Source organism: Notamacropus eugenii, chromosome 1 (genome assembly GCF_028372415.1).
Source record: "Notamacropus eugenii isolate mMacEug1 chromosome 1, mMacEug1.pri_v2, whole genome shotgun sequence".
NCBI classification, from domain to species: Eukaryota; Metazoa; Chordata; class Mammalia; order Diprotodontia; family Macropodidae; genus Notamacropus; species Notamacropus eugenii.
The window spans coordinates 80,282,794-80,296,223 of NC_092872.1; the positions used below are offsets into that span (position 1 = coordinate 80,282,794).

General features: G+C 39.2%; 1 protein-coding gene across 1 annotated transcript in view; it reads left to right on the forward strand.

Annotated features, from left to right (window-relative positions):
- HS3ST2 (heparan sulfate-glucosamine 3-sulfotransferase 2) overlaps positions 1–13,430 on the forward strand; it is a 149,143-nt gene that overhangs the window by 88,099 nt on the left and 47,614 nt on the right. The window lies entirely within an intron of this gene.

Here is a 13,430-nt window from a genome sequence, read left to right on the forward strand (position 1 = left end):
ATCACTAGCCTCACCTTCATTTTGCCTAACGTAGTTACAGGACAAGCATAAAACCCTTCCCTCACCCTTGTCTTCAACACAAAATATATATTTATATGGCAATTGTATGATCACTTTTCTTACCGCACTTATTTTTTTTTCCTCCAGACTTGTCACTTTGGGGCTGTGGTCTATATTCAGGGGTGGCCTGTATTTCAGTCAATATGGCATAATTCCATGGAAAATGCATCTTTGACTAGATTGTATACGTTAGATATGGAACATCAGTTATGCATGACTGGAGTAAGTGCACTCACAAGTCCTATATAGCTCTCAATGATATCACCATCCATCTAGTGGCAACTCTAGAAATAGAGTGAGAGTCTTAGGAGGAAATAACCAACCTCAAGGGGCCATGCCTTACAAATGTAACCTATTTTAGTAATGTCATATGTTACAGTTGGTGACAGTAGTGGGATTACAAAACCTGAGATTTCACTGATAAAGCCACCCTGTTTCCTGGACAATGTTTCTTTTTTTTAATTTTATAAAATTTATTTATTTTCAGTTCTCAACATTCATTTCCAGAAGAATTTGAATTCAAAATTTTCTCCCTATCTTTCCCCATCTACCACCTCAGGACAGCATGCACCACACCCACCCCTTCCTTCAGTCTGTCCTCCCTTCTATTACCCACCCTCTATTTTTCTGTAAGAAAAAATTGATTTCTATACTCCATTGCCTGTATATCTTAATTTCCAGTTGCATACTAAAACAATTTTTAACATTTATTATTAAAGCTTTGAGTTCCATATTCCCTCTCTTCTTCCCTCCGCACCCACCCTCATTGAGAAAACAAGCAATTCAATATAGGTCATACGTGTGTAACAATGCAAATCACTTCCACAATAGTTATGTTGTAAAAGACTAACCACATTTCCCTCTGTCCTATCCTGCCCTCCATTTATTCCATTCTCTCCCTTCATCTGTCCTCCCACAATAGTGTTTGCTTCTGACTATCTCTTTCCCAAATTTCCTGTCCCTACTGTTATTTTGCCTCTCCTATCCCCATCCCCCTTGCTTCCCTGCAGGGTAAAATAGATTTCTATATCCAGTTGGATGTATGTTATCCCCTCCTTAAACCAAATCCGATGAGAGTAAGGATCACTTATTTCCTTTAATCTCCCCCTTCTTCCCCTCCATTGTAAAAGCTTTTTCTTCCCCTGTTTTATGTGAGATGATTTACTACATGCTACCTCTCCCTTTCTCTTCCTACTAGTTCATTCCATTCAAGAGTAAATTTTATTTTTTTTAAGTAAGCTCAGGTTAGGCCTTCTATGTGTATAGGTATACACATATATACACATGCATGTATATATGTGTACGTATATACACTCATGTACATATACATACCTACAGATAAATAATGTACACATACATACCCATGTACATATACACACACATGTATGTATGTGTGTATATATGTATGTATTCCCTCTAACCAGCATAAAAGTGGAAAAGATCTCATGTGTCACAAGTAACATCTTTCCATGTAGGAATGTAAACACTTCAACTTTAATGAGTTCCTTAAGGCTTCTCTTTCCTGTTTACCTTTTGATACTTTTCTTGATTCTTGAATTTGAAAGTCTAATTTTCTATTCAGCTCTGGTCTTTTCAACAAGCATGCTTGGAAGTCCTCTATTCCATTGAAATTCCATTTTTCCCCTGAAGTATTATACTCAGTTTTGCTGAGTAGGTGCTTCTTGGTTTTAATCCTGGCTTCTTTGACCTCTGGAATATCATATTCCAAGCCCTTCGATCCCTTAATGAAGAAGCTGCTAAATCCTGTGTTATCCTGATTGTATTTCTACAATACTTGAATGGTGTCTTTCTGGTTGCTTGTAATATTTTCTCCTTGACCTGGGAACTCTGGAATTTGACTACAATATTCCTTAGAGTTTTCCCTTTGGGATCTCTTTCAGGAGGTGATCAGTGAATTCTTTTCATTTCTATTTTACCCTCTGGTTCAAGAACATCAGGGTAGTTTTCCTTGATGATTTCTGGGAAGATATTGTCTAGGCCCTTTTTTTGGTCATGTACATCATTTCAAGTAGACCCATAACTTTTAAATTATCTCTCCTGGAAATATTTTCCAGGTTAGTTGTTTTTCTAATGAGGTATTTCACATTGTCTTCTATTTTTTCATTTTTTTGGTTTTGTTTTATAATTTCTTGGTTTCTCATCAAGTTGTTAGCTTCCATTTGCTCTATTCTAATTTTTAAGAACTATTTTCTTCAGTGAGCTTTTGATTGTCCTTTCCCATTTGACCCATTCTGCTTTTTAATGCTTTCTTCTCCTCATTGACTTTTTGAACCTCTTTTTCCATTTGGGTTAGTCTATTTTTAAAGGTGTTAATTTATTCAGCATTTTGGGGTCTCCTTTAGCAAGCTGTTGACTCAGTTTTCATGATTGTCTTGCATTGCTCTCATTTCTCTTCCCAATTTTTCCTCCACCTCTCTTACTTGATTTTCAAAATCCTTTTTGAGCTCTTCCATGGCCTGAGACAACTGTATAATTTTTGGAGGTTTTGGATGTAGAATCCTTGACTTTTATGTCTTCTTCTGAGGGTATGCTTTGTTCTTCCTCATCTGAAAGGATGGAAGAAAATACCTTTTCACCCAGAAAGTAACCTTCTGTAGTCTTATGTTTTTCCCTTGTTTTTGGCATTTCCCCTGCCAGATACTTGACTTTTGAGTCCTTTTTCAAAAAAGTGAAGGGTATACTACCCCAGGCTTCAGAGGTTTTGTGCAGCTGTTCTCTGAGATATCTCTAGGGACCTATAAGTTCGCAGTTCCTCCAAGGTGGTACCATCAAAGGAGAGGAGTTTACTCTTCTCCTGGCCTGCACTCTTGTCTGTGAACAAACACAAGCACTCTTTTCTGCCCAGGATCTGTGAGTAGCATTCCCTCTCTACTGCTACCACCAGCTCCACCACCCATGCCACCACTCCTCCTCACCCCAGGACCACCACTGAGGACTGAAATTCAGATCATCATCTCAATTTCCCCAGAATCTTTAGGCCAAGGGCTCCAAAAGTGGATGCTGCTGCCTCAGTGACTGCCACTGCTCTCAGTGACCCAGCTGTGGCTGGGGTTGGGGCAAGACTGCACTCCCTTCTCACCCAGGTGAAAGAGCTTTCTTACTGACCTCTGAAGCTGTCTTTGGCATTTGTGGGTTGAGAAATCTGGGAACCACAGCTGCTAGCCATAATTCCACACCCTGAAGCCTGCTCCAGTTCTGCCTGTGCCCCTCTGACCCTCATGCAGTAGACCTTTCCTGTTGGCCTTGGGCTGGAAATCTGTTTCACTCCTTCATTTTGTGACTTGTGCTACTCTAGAATTTGTTTAGAGTCATTTTTACAAGTATTTTATGGGCTATGGGGAGAGAGCTTCTACAGGTTCTTCCTTCAACTCCACCATCTTGGCTCCACTGCAACAATGTTTCTTAATAAGAAACATGTGATCAATGAATAGCTTTGAAGCAACACTTCTTCTCCCCCAAGCTTAATGTCAGATAATACCTAAATAATGAATAACTAGTTCAGAGCCATGTTGTACATAGTATTATAAAAATTTAAATTTGGAAGAGGACTTCATTATCATGTGGTTGAGTCTCCTTATTTTATAGATGATGACCCTGAGAACCAGAGTGGACAAGTGACTTTTTTGCTGTAGGGCATACAGATCATATCGTCATAAATTCAGTACTCTCTCCACTATCCATTTTTATGAATAAAGAAAAATATTGCTCAATCAGGAACACATTTTTCAAGAATATCTGTTAAAGCTTCTTGTTAGCTAGGTGGTATAGTGTATGGAGACCTGGATTTGGAGTTAGGAAGATAGTTCAAATACCACTTGAAATACTTATCTGTGTGACTTGGGCAAATTACTGAACCTTTCTGTGCCTCAGTTTCCTCATCTGTAAATGAGGATAAAAACAATATCTATTTGCAGGGTTGTTGGGAAGGCAAAAAGAGATAATATATGTGTGTGTGTGTGTACATATACATATATGCATGTATATATGCATATACTTAGCAAATCACAAAGTGCTATATCCTTCCTAGTTATTGTTAATATTATTATTGTTATGGTAGGTTGAAAGATATTTTACATATTATTACTTAAAGTTACATGGTGATGATGGTCATGATGATGATGATGGTGATAGCAATAATGATGACAAGGACAGCAGTGGTAGTGATGATGGTGCGGGCAGTGATGATGATAGTAATGGTGGTGATGGTAGTGGTGATGACAGAGATACTTTACATTTCTCCAGTAATCTATGCTTGACTATTTCCCATACCTGTTATCTCATTTGCTTATCACATCATTTTAGCATTTTTCCTTTTTCTTCCCAGATTCTTTCTAAATGAGTTTTCCATTAAATGTTTCTTCCAGATCTTTACACATTTTTTAAGAAGCAGGACAAAACAATACCACTTAAATACATTCTTTGAGTTATTTCAATCAGTTTCTAAACAGGGAAATTTAAGAGAAAACTCACTGGATGGTTTCTGAATTTAGTATTGGAGATAAGGACAATAAGAATACAAATGTTACTGGGATTTATCCTGGCACTTTGTAGGCTAGAGTAAGACACCACAACTCCCTCCAACTCAGTGACTGATGTACAAAGTTACCTAATTTTCATTTCCTCAGCCCCATCCCCATGCTGTCACACACCACTACCCCCATCCAGGACTTCCAGAGCAGAACATCTGTTCCTGGGTATAACATCTACCAGAGTTGTCCTGACTGCATAGAGAGGGAAATGACTGGATTGGGTTCAATTTGGCTTTGGATATTATCTGACTCCTCCTTCCCCCCACCCCTGACAACATATTCAGCTTCTTGTTAGAGTCACTGGTCAGCAGAAGGGTCTGTGTTTAACAGAAAACATGTCATAGCTGGATGATACATTGAGTAAGGCTGCACGGGAATTTTTAATGAGCATCCTGGGTAATTAGTTGGGGATTTTAAAAAAATGAACAGATGTGCCACAGTAAAATGTGTTTTACCTCGCCAGGCCCCGGGGAGAGAATGTGTATATGTTCTGCGGGTGTGCCTGTGCTTATATATCTTGATTGAACATCCAGCAGCACATTTTGCAAGGCCCAGGTATCCTGGCTAGGTTCCAGCTTGGGTAATGACATTCTGCTTGAATTCCCCCTGTGGTGTCATTTGGTTACAAGGTTCTTCCTTCTTTCCTCTTCAGATTGACTGTATTAAGTTGTTCAGGATCTGTTATTAAAAACTCTGGTGGAGGAAGCCAGAGGGAACTATGGCTCTGGACTAAGCTGATTCCTATTCACATGCTGTAAAGTGCTTTGGGATCTTAGGGATGAAAGGTTCCATGTGAATGTTAAACAAGGAATAGATAATCCAATGCAAATGCCCCAAGCACCCCTGGCTAAGGATAGTGAAGAGCCCTGCTTTCAGCAAAGTTGGGGGAAGCAAATGCATCATGGGGAAATGACTGCTGCCTCTTTTTCAAGGATCCATATCTTCATCATCTCTGTGAAAATGATATATTGAGCACCAAATATCCTAGAATTTTGCATAATAATCTCATTATTGTTATGGTAGGGTGAAAGATGTTGATGATGGTGATGGTGATAACTACAAAAGGATCCTGGATCAAGGAATAAAACAAGGATAGTGACATGGCTTGGGGGATAGAATACAGGCCTTGGGGTCAGAAGGATTGGATTCAAATTGTGACTTTAGTAACTACTAGTTATCGAAATACGGACAAGTCTTTTGATCTCTGAGAGTCTCAGTTTTCTCATCTGCAAAATGATATTCTACCAACTTCAGAGGGATGTTATGAGGAAAGTGCTTAGTTAACTTCTTAACCCTGTATTATAGTTGTGTGGGTATGTGTGTTCATGTGTGTGTGTGAGAGAGAAAGAGACAGAAAGGGTCGAGGGAGGGAGAGAAGGAGAGATAAAGGAGTTTGGCTAGACTCTTCATAGGATTTAGACCTTGGAAGGACCTTAAAGATCATCTAATCTGTTTTTATAGGTAAGAAAACTAAGGCCCAGAGATGAAAGGATCAGGGTACTTGTTTGAAGAGCATTCTGGGAAGAGGGTCCCTTAATAGAGATACAAAAGTCAGAACTGCCAAATTATCCCTCCTTTCTGCTGAGTGATGACCAGCCAGCCCTTTATTAGAATCCTAGGTTCAGCTTGGGTTTAATTAGAATTTGGAGAAACAGGCAAGGATCCAAAATAAGAAACAATAAAAATGATGAAGGAAATGGTGGGTCTCTAAATTACTGGTCTTCCCCCCACCATATACACTCCAAATCTACCCTGCACATTGCCACCAGAGTAATTCTCCTTTTATAGCACAATTTTGATTCTATCACTCCCTTGATAAATGTTTTCTAATGGCTCACTATTGCCTGATCTCTTAGCATAACACTCTGAACCTGCAATCTGACCTCAATCTACCTTTTCAACTTTGCCTCTCATAATTTCCCTGTAAACCCTGATTCCAACCAAGTCAGTATCATTATTCTATCCCAGATGCTTTCCACTTGTTTCCAGTCACGAGGATCTGGATTCAAACCTTTTCTCTGCCAGTTACTACTTGGGTAGCCTTGGGCAAATCATGCAACCTCTCTGAGCCTCAGTTTCCTCATCTATAAAATGGGCACAAAGATTTCTGCACTACCAACCTCATAGAGTCATTGGGAACATCATATGAAACAGGGTAGAAAATATTTTGTAACCATAAAGCATGATATAATGCCAAGTAATTTCTCCAGTTTAAATTCAAAGGATCTGGAATTTAATTCTCTGCTCTGTTTCATTTTTTAAACCATATTTTCCTTAATAATTAGAATGGTTTTACTGAAAAATCCAACATGTGTCTTGGACAAAGTAAGTGGAAGGAAGGCAAAGTCAATAAAATCTGGGGAGTGATCAGGAAATCTAAAGATTAGAATGGGATGGTGGCACTAGGAGAAAGACAGGTGGATACAGGAAGGGTTGCCACCCAGAAATTGTGATGTTTAGGCCCAGTGGATATTGAAAAAAAAGAGTGATTCAATTCTGCTACATGACTTGGTCCTTTTTCTTCCTTGGAAAAGATGTTCCCAAGAGAATACCAACTGTAGTTACTTTGAGTAAATTTAAATCTCTAGGTTCATTCAAACTGCATTTCAGGTTATTGATGTGAGCACAAGAACTACTGTTGGCAGCCTTGAAAGAGTCATGGCAAATGGTAGAATTGCCAGAAGACTGGAAATAGACAAGTGTCATCTTGATTTTCAAAAAGAGGAAAGCTATAAACCGGTGAGTTTGATATTGAAACTTGGCAAGGTTTTAGACCAGATTGTTAATTGGATATCTTGTGACCATTTAGCAAAGAAATGATCACTAGGAGCCAACATGGGTTCATTTAGAAGAAGACATGCCAAACTAACCTTATTTCCTTTTCTGATGGGGTTATTAGACTAGTAGATCAGGGTAATGACAGACATAGCGAATCAGTAAAATAAGACATCTGGTCAAGTCGCTCATGACATCTCTGTTGACAATATGGGGAAATGGGGGCTGTGTTATAATGGGTATATTTATAGCTGATTGATTACCGTCAGAGGAATATTGATTAACAACAGCTCACAGAAAAGAGGTGAGGGATAGGGAACAGCAGAAACAATTTCTGCATGTCATCTCCCCCACATATATAATCCAATTAGGTGACTTACTGTGACCTGAAAGTATACCTTGGTACAGAATCTTGAAGCTAGACTCCCATCCTAAGTGGTTTTCCCTTACTCAGCTGCCATATCCTTTAGGAATACTGTACTGACTGAATTTTCTTCTTATCACCTTACTCCCTCCTTTTCCTTCTGTCTTTTTCTTCCTTTTCTTTCTCTACTTCTATTACCCCCTTTCCATTCTCTTCTTCCTCTTCTTCCCCATTCTTTCTCTTTCCTTAATCTTTCTCCTTTCTTTCCCTCTTCATTCTCTGATTTTCCTCTTATCTTTTCTCCCTTAATCTCCTCCTCTTCAGCTCCCTCCTTCTTTTACTTGCTTCTCCATTTTCTTCCCTTCTTTGTCCTCCTTTTTTACTTCTCTTTCTTTCTCTTTTCTTTTTTCTCTTTTCCACCTCCCCCTATCCAAGGGACAGCCTGCACAGAAGGGCTTGGAACCTGGAACAGAGACCCCTATAGGATATCCCTTAACTACCTTTTCAGATAATACCTCTGTTGCCAAAGCAGGGTGTGGAGGCTCTGACCTGGGAGGGCTTAGTTATAGGTCACAGGACAGGCTAAATCTAGATTCAGATGAATACAGAAGAGACCATAAGTTGAACACCTTGGTCTTCATGAACTTTTTTCTACTAAGAGATAAACACAAAATATTCAATGGATCTTCAGGTCATGATTTGTCCATTAGCAGGTCAAAGGGAATGTTTTTTGTCCTCTCTATTGTCTTTTTTCCCTTCTCAAATTAGTTTGTTAATGCCTTTTGATTTTTCTTTATAGTTATTTCTGGAAATATTCCCCTCTCCATCTTGAGATTTCCCTAACAACAACAAGCAATTTAAGGAAAAGAAAAACACCACCATATATGGTACAAAGTCAATGACAATCTTGAGAAGATAAGTTAGTAATAGGAGAATGGTACAGATAAAAGCCAGGAAGGATGGGATACTAAATAAGGCAACGGTAACAAGTAGTATAGACCATGTCCTCAGGATATTTGACAGTTAAAGGAAGAAGAAAAATATAACAGAAATTTGAGTAGGCAGCAGGGTTGATAAAATGTCTTTTGAGGGGCGGGATAAGGGGAAAATGAGTGTCTTTGCTGGCAAAAACCAGTGGAAAGGGCTAAAGATTAAAGGTAATGGAGAGGAACAGCAAGGATGTGGTGGGAAAAATACCATGGGAGACTACAAAATTAGACTATTGTATGCACTGTCAGATACAGTCACCAAGTTGCATGTTTTTCCTTAATGTTTTCCTTTGTTACAAGAGAAAGTTTGATCAAGAGAGGAAGGCATGCAATAACTACAATGTCAAGAGAAAAGACATTAATATAGTAAGTGTATGCTTTTTTATGGTAAAAGAAAAACAAAAAGTCTACCTTCTTTAATACTACCAGGAATGTTATCATTAACATTTTTCATTACCTTCAGGGACTTAACACACCCCATTCCCCCTTCCCCCCCTCTCCTGCAATTCATCTCATATAAGATAAATTTAGATAGATTTAGGGCTGGAAGGGACCTTATAAGCTATTGAGTCCAGACATCTCATTTTACAATTAATCAGTCAATAAACAACACTATATGCCAGGCTAAGAGCAGAGAATATAAAAAAAGACAAAAGATAATACCTGCTCTTGAGGAGCTTACAATCTAGTAATGGAGATGATGGAATAATTTTACAGACGGGGAAACTGAGGCAAAGAAAGGGAAAGTGACTTGCCTCTGAGAATATAGATAGCGACTAAGGCAGTATTTGAACCCAAATATTCCTGGCACCAATCCAGCACCTTATCTAGTATGCTGTGTTGTCATCCAAGATGATTAGAAACTGGAAGGCATATTTTAGGTCATATTTCTTTTCTCCAGGCTATTTTGATTTTTCATTTAGCTAAGAATCATAATTTTAACGAAGACTGAGAGAAGTTGGTGTTTTCTTGCACAATGCTCTTTTGCTTTAACATTTTCTTGGATGTCAATGGACAAGTTATTTATTTATAAAAATCCTTATGCAAATCTCAACATCAGCCATTTTAGATATAAGAAAACCAGTGAGGCATAATGAGAAGGGCAGTGAATCTGGAGTAAAAACACCTGAGTTCAAGTAATGGCTCAGGCGCTTACTGGCTATGTGGCTTTGGCTAAGTGGCTTTACCTCTCTGGGTTTCAGTTCCTTCAGCTGTAAATAATGGGTTTGGGATACCCATCCCCTTCCATTTTGGACATTCACATCGTCTGTGATTCTAAAGTGCATAATGCAAATGATCTAGGGTGGCAATATTTAAATGTCCCCTTCCTTTTAACATAAAATAATTTAAATTCCTATACTTTAACACAGCCACCTTTAGAATGCCATCCAATTCAATTGCCTTGGCCCTTGAAAATATTCTCCTAGAGGTGTTAATTGTGTTCGCATACTCATGACCCTTGTCTTAAATACCTCTTTTAAAAGTGGCTTTGATGAGTACTTAACATTGTCAGCCAAAAGAGAGGCAAGGGAGAAGGAACAACGAAAACCAAAATGATAGTCAGAAAGCCTGGGTTACCTGTAACTGTGGTACATCCCTTCCCCTCTTTGGGCCTCCGCCTCTACATTTTCCTATCTATAATACAAATATAAATATTTATTTATTTACATTGTGTGTGTGGGTATATCTATATATATACATGTATGTACACACACATGTATGTATACATACACACATATATACATGTATATGTGTGTGTGTGGGTATATAAATATAACTGTGTTAGTTAAAAATGAGACCAGATTTGTAAATCAATCGGCTTCTTTAACTGGTTTGCTTATACTTGAGTTTAGGCTTGAACCCATTTCCAGCCAATGATTTTATTCATTACTTTGCTCTTTGCTTTGGGTTCTGGGAGGCTTTTAGGGAGTCCAGAGAGCTCTCCTTCCTGCTTTGGGCTAGCCACACCCAGACCAGGGACAGAGGTTATTGCTTCTATCTTAGACCAGCTGTGAGCACTTGTTTAGCCCAGTGCAAAAACTTTTTCAATAATCCTGCTTTCAGCTGATTCCAACTTTCTCCCTCCCCTCTTTCCACTCTCCATATCTTTATTCACACTCTCCTCTCCCCCTCTGCTTTCTTCCTTCCCCCTTTCCCTCTTCCCCTCCTGTTAGAAGTGAGACCATCTAACAAGCCCCGAACAGTGAGAAACATGTTCACCTTAAACAAAGAACAATACCTGTTGCAAAATCAGGAAACCCTTTATTAATTTTTATGATCATTCCCCCTGAATGGACAGGTAGCCTCCCCAGTAAGCTTATAGGTCAACTACAACACGTTTGGAAAGATGGGGCTTCTAATACTGTTTTCCTAAGTTTGGATCTCCCTTGACTCCATCCCCTGGCCATGTGACTTTATATTCTCCTCTCTGATAGGCTTTTCCTCACACAGCTCCTTGAGACTGAGCATTAGTTTCTGACCTCCACCCAGTCCATGCTAGGTCACAACCCTTATCACCTAGGACTGTGGACAGCAGAACTTTCTTGTTTCTCACACTTCCCCTTTCTTCTCTTTTCCCTTTCCCCTCTTCCCTCCTGTTCCTACCCTTTTCCCTTCTCCTTTTCCTCCTTCTTCTCCTCTTCCCTCACTTGATCTTCCCTCTACCCCCTCATCTCCCTCTCCTCCTCCTCTTTCTTCTCTCCCATTGCTCTTCCCTTTTCCCTCACCCTCTTTCTCTTCTCCTCCATTTAGTCCCCTCCCCTTCTTTCTCTATTGAGCACCTACTACTGTGAGCAGGGCATTTCTCTGGGCAGGAGGTAGATGAGAAAATTAAATCCCAGGTCCTACTCTTGAAGAACTTAAACTCCAGATACACAGAGAGAATTCATACCATGAAAAGATAACTAATGATGCAAAATAATATTCCATAAATTTCAACCAACAAGCCCACCATAGAGGATAAGGCAGTTGAATTGAGATTTCAAACATAGGTAGGATTTGGATAGATAAAGAGCAGGAGGGGGAGGAAGATTCCTGGCAGAAGGAAAGTGGTGGACAAAGATACGGAAGTGAGAATACACAAGGCATAGTTAGTTAAGTAAATACTTCTCTGTAGATGGAGTAGAAGGTTCTTGAAGAAGAAAAGTGGGAAGATAAGTTTAGAGGGGTATAGAAGGGCCACCTTGTGGAAAGTCTTGAATGTCCTGTTAAATGTTTCAACTTTATGCTTTCACCAGTAGGAAATCATTGAAGGCTTTTGAGGATTGGATTCTGTTGTTCAGCCATTTTTTCAGTCCTGTCTACTTCTTTGTGACCCTATTTGGGGATTTTCTTGGTAAAGATACTGGACTGGTTTGCCATTTCCTTCTCCAGCTCATTTTACAGGTGAGGAAACTGTGACAAATAGTATTAAGTGACTTGCCAAAGGTCACACAGTAAGTGCCTGGGGCCAGATTTGAACTCAGGAAGCGGAGTCTTTCTGACTCCAAGCCCAGCACTCTATCTGCTGCACCACCTAGTTGCCTGAGTATGGAACAGTTGTACCCTTTTCAAGAAGTCTTCTTCTCTATCTCCTATTCTCTACTTATCGTTCTGCCTCCTCATTTCCTGGCCTGTGTATACACAGTGATGCTAGCTGGAGCCTCAGAAAAGGAGACATCATAGATAGCAGGATTTCTAGCTAGAACAACAATCACTCCGTCTAGACCCCTCATTTTTACAGATAAAGAAACCGAAACCCAAAGAGGTTAAGATCATATAGGTAATATGTAATAATAGCTAGGATCTATATGGCACTTGAAGATTTACAAAGCACTTTACAAATATTATCTCATTTATCCTAGTAGCAACCTTATGAGATAGGTATAGTTATTTTCCTCATTTTACAGATGAGGAAACTGAGGAAAACTTTTCCACGGCCACATAGTAAGTATCCAAGTATGAATTTGAATTTGAACTCAGATCTTCCTGACTCCAAGTTCAGCCCTCTGTGTATTGAGGTTTGAAACCAGATTCTCTACAGCATGTTCAGTTCAGTTCCAACATGAGCTGGGTTCAGAGCAGACCATTCACATGACCTCTCCAGAGCCTTTCCTCTCGAAGAGATTCTTCAGCAAAGACCTAGCATCAAGAGGTTTCAGATCTGTTCCTTACTACTTGTGTAATCTTAGGCAGAACATTTCACCTCTTTGAAGGGTTTGAGTAATAAATTCCCTCCCAGATTGCCATCTTTGATGCTCTTATGACTTCCCTGGGCTTCAGTTTTCCTCATCTGTGAAACAAGGAGGTTGAACTAGATGATTTAAAGATCCCTTTCTGCTCTAAATCTATGATCCAGTGATGGACCAGAATTCAAGAGTACCTCAAAGGGCCAAGGAACAATTCAGTGTGGTTATTTTTTTATCCACAAGGGAAGAAAATTAACATATTAAAATTAAAAAACATAATATCTGTTTGTAATTGTTTGTATTTAAGTTTTTACACAAATAGAAGAAACTATAATAAATTTTAGTAAAATTATTTTTAAAATGCATCAATTGATGTATCTAGCCCTTCTGGTATTTTTAGACTAACAAGACAGAGCAGTGAGGAAACTGGCTGCCAGATGTGACTTCTGTCAAAGTTCCCAGCCCTGTTATACATTGACTTGCTGGATAACTGTCAACAAGTCTTTTCACCTCTCTAGATTCCCAG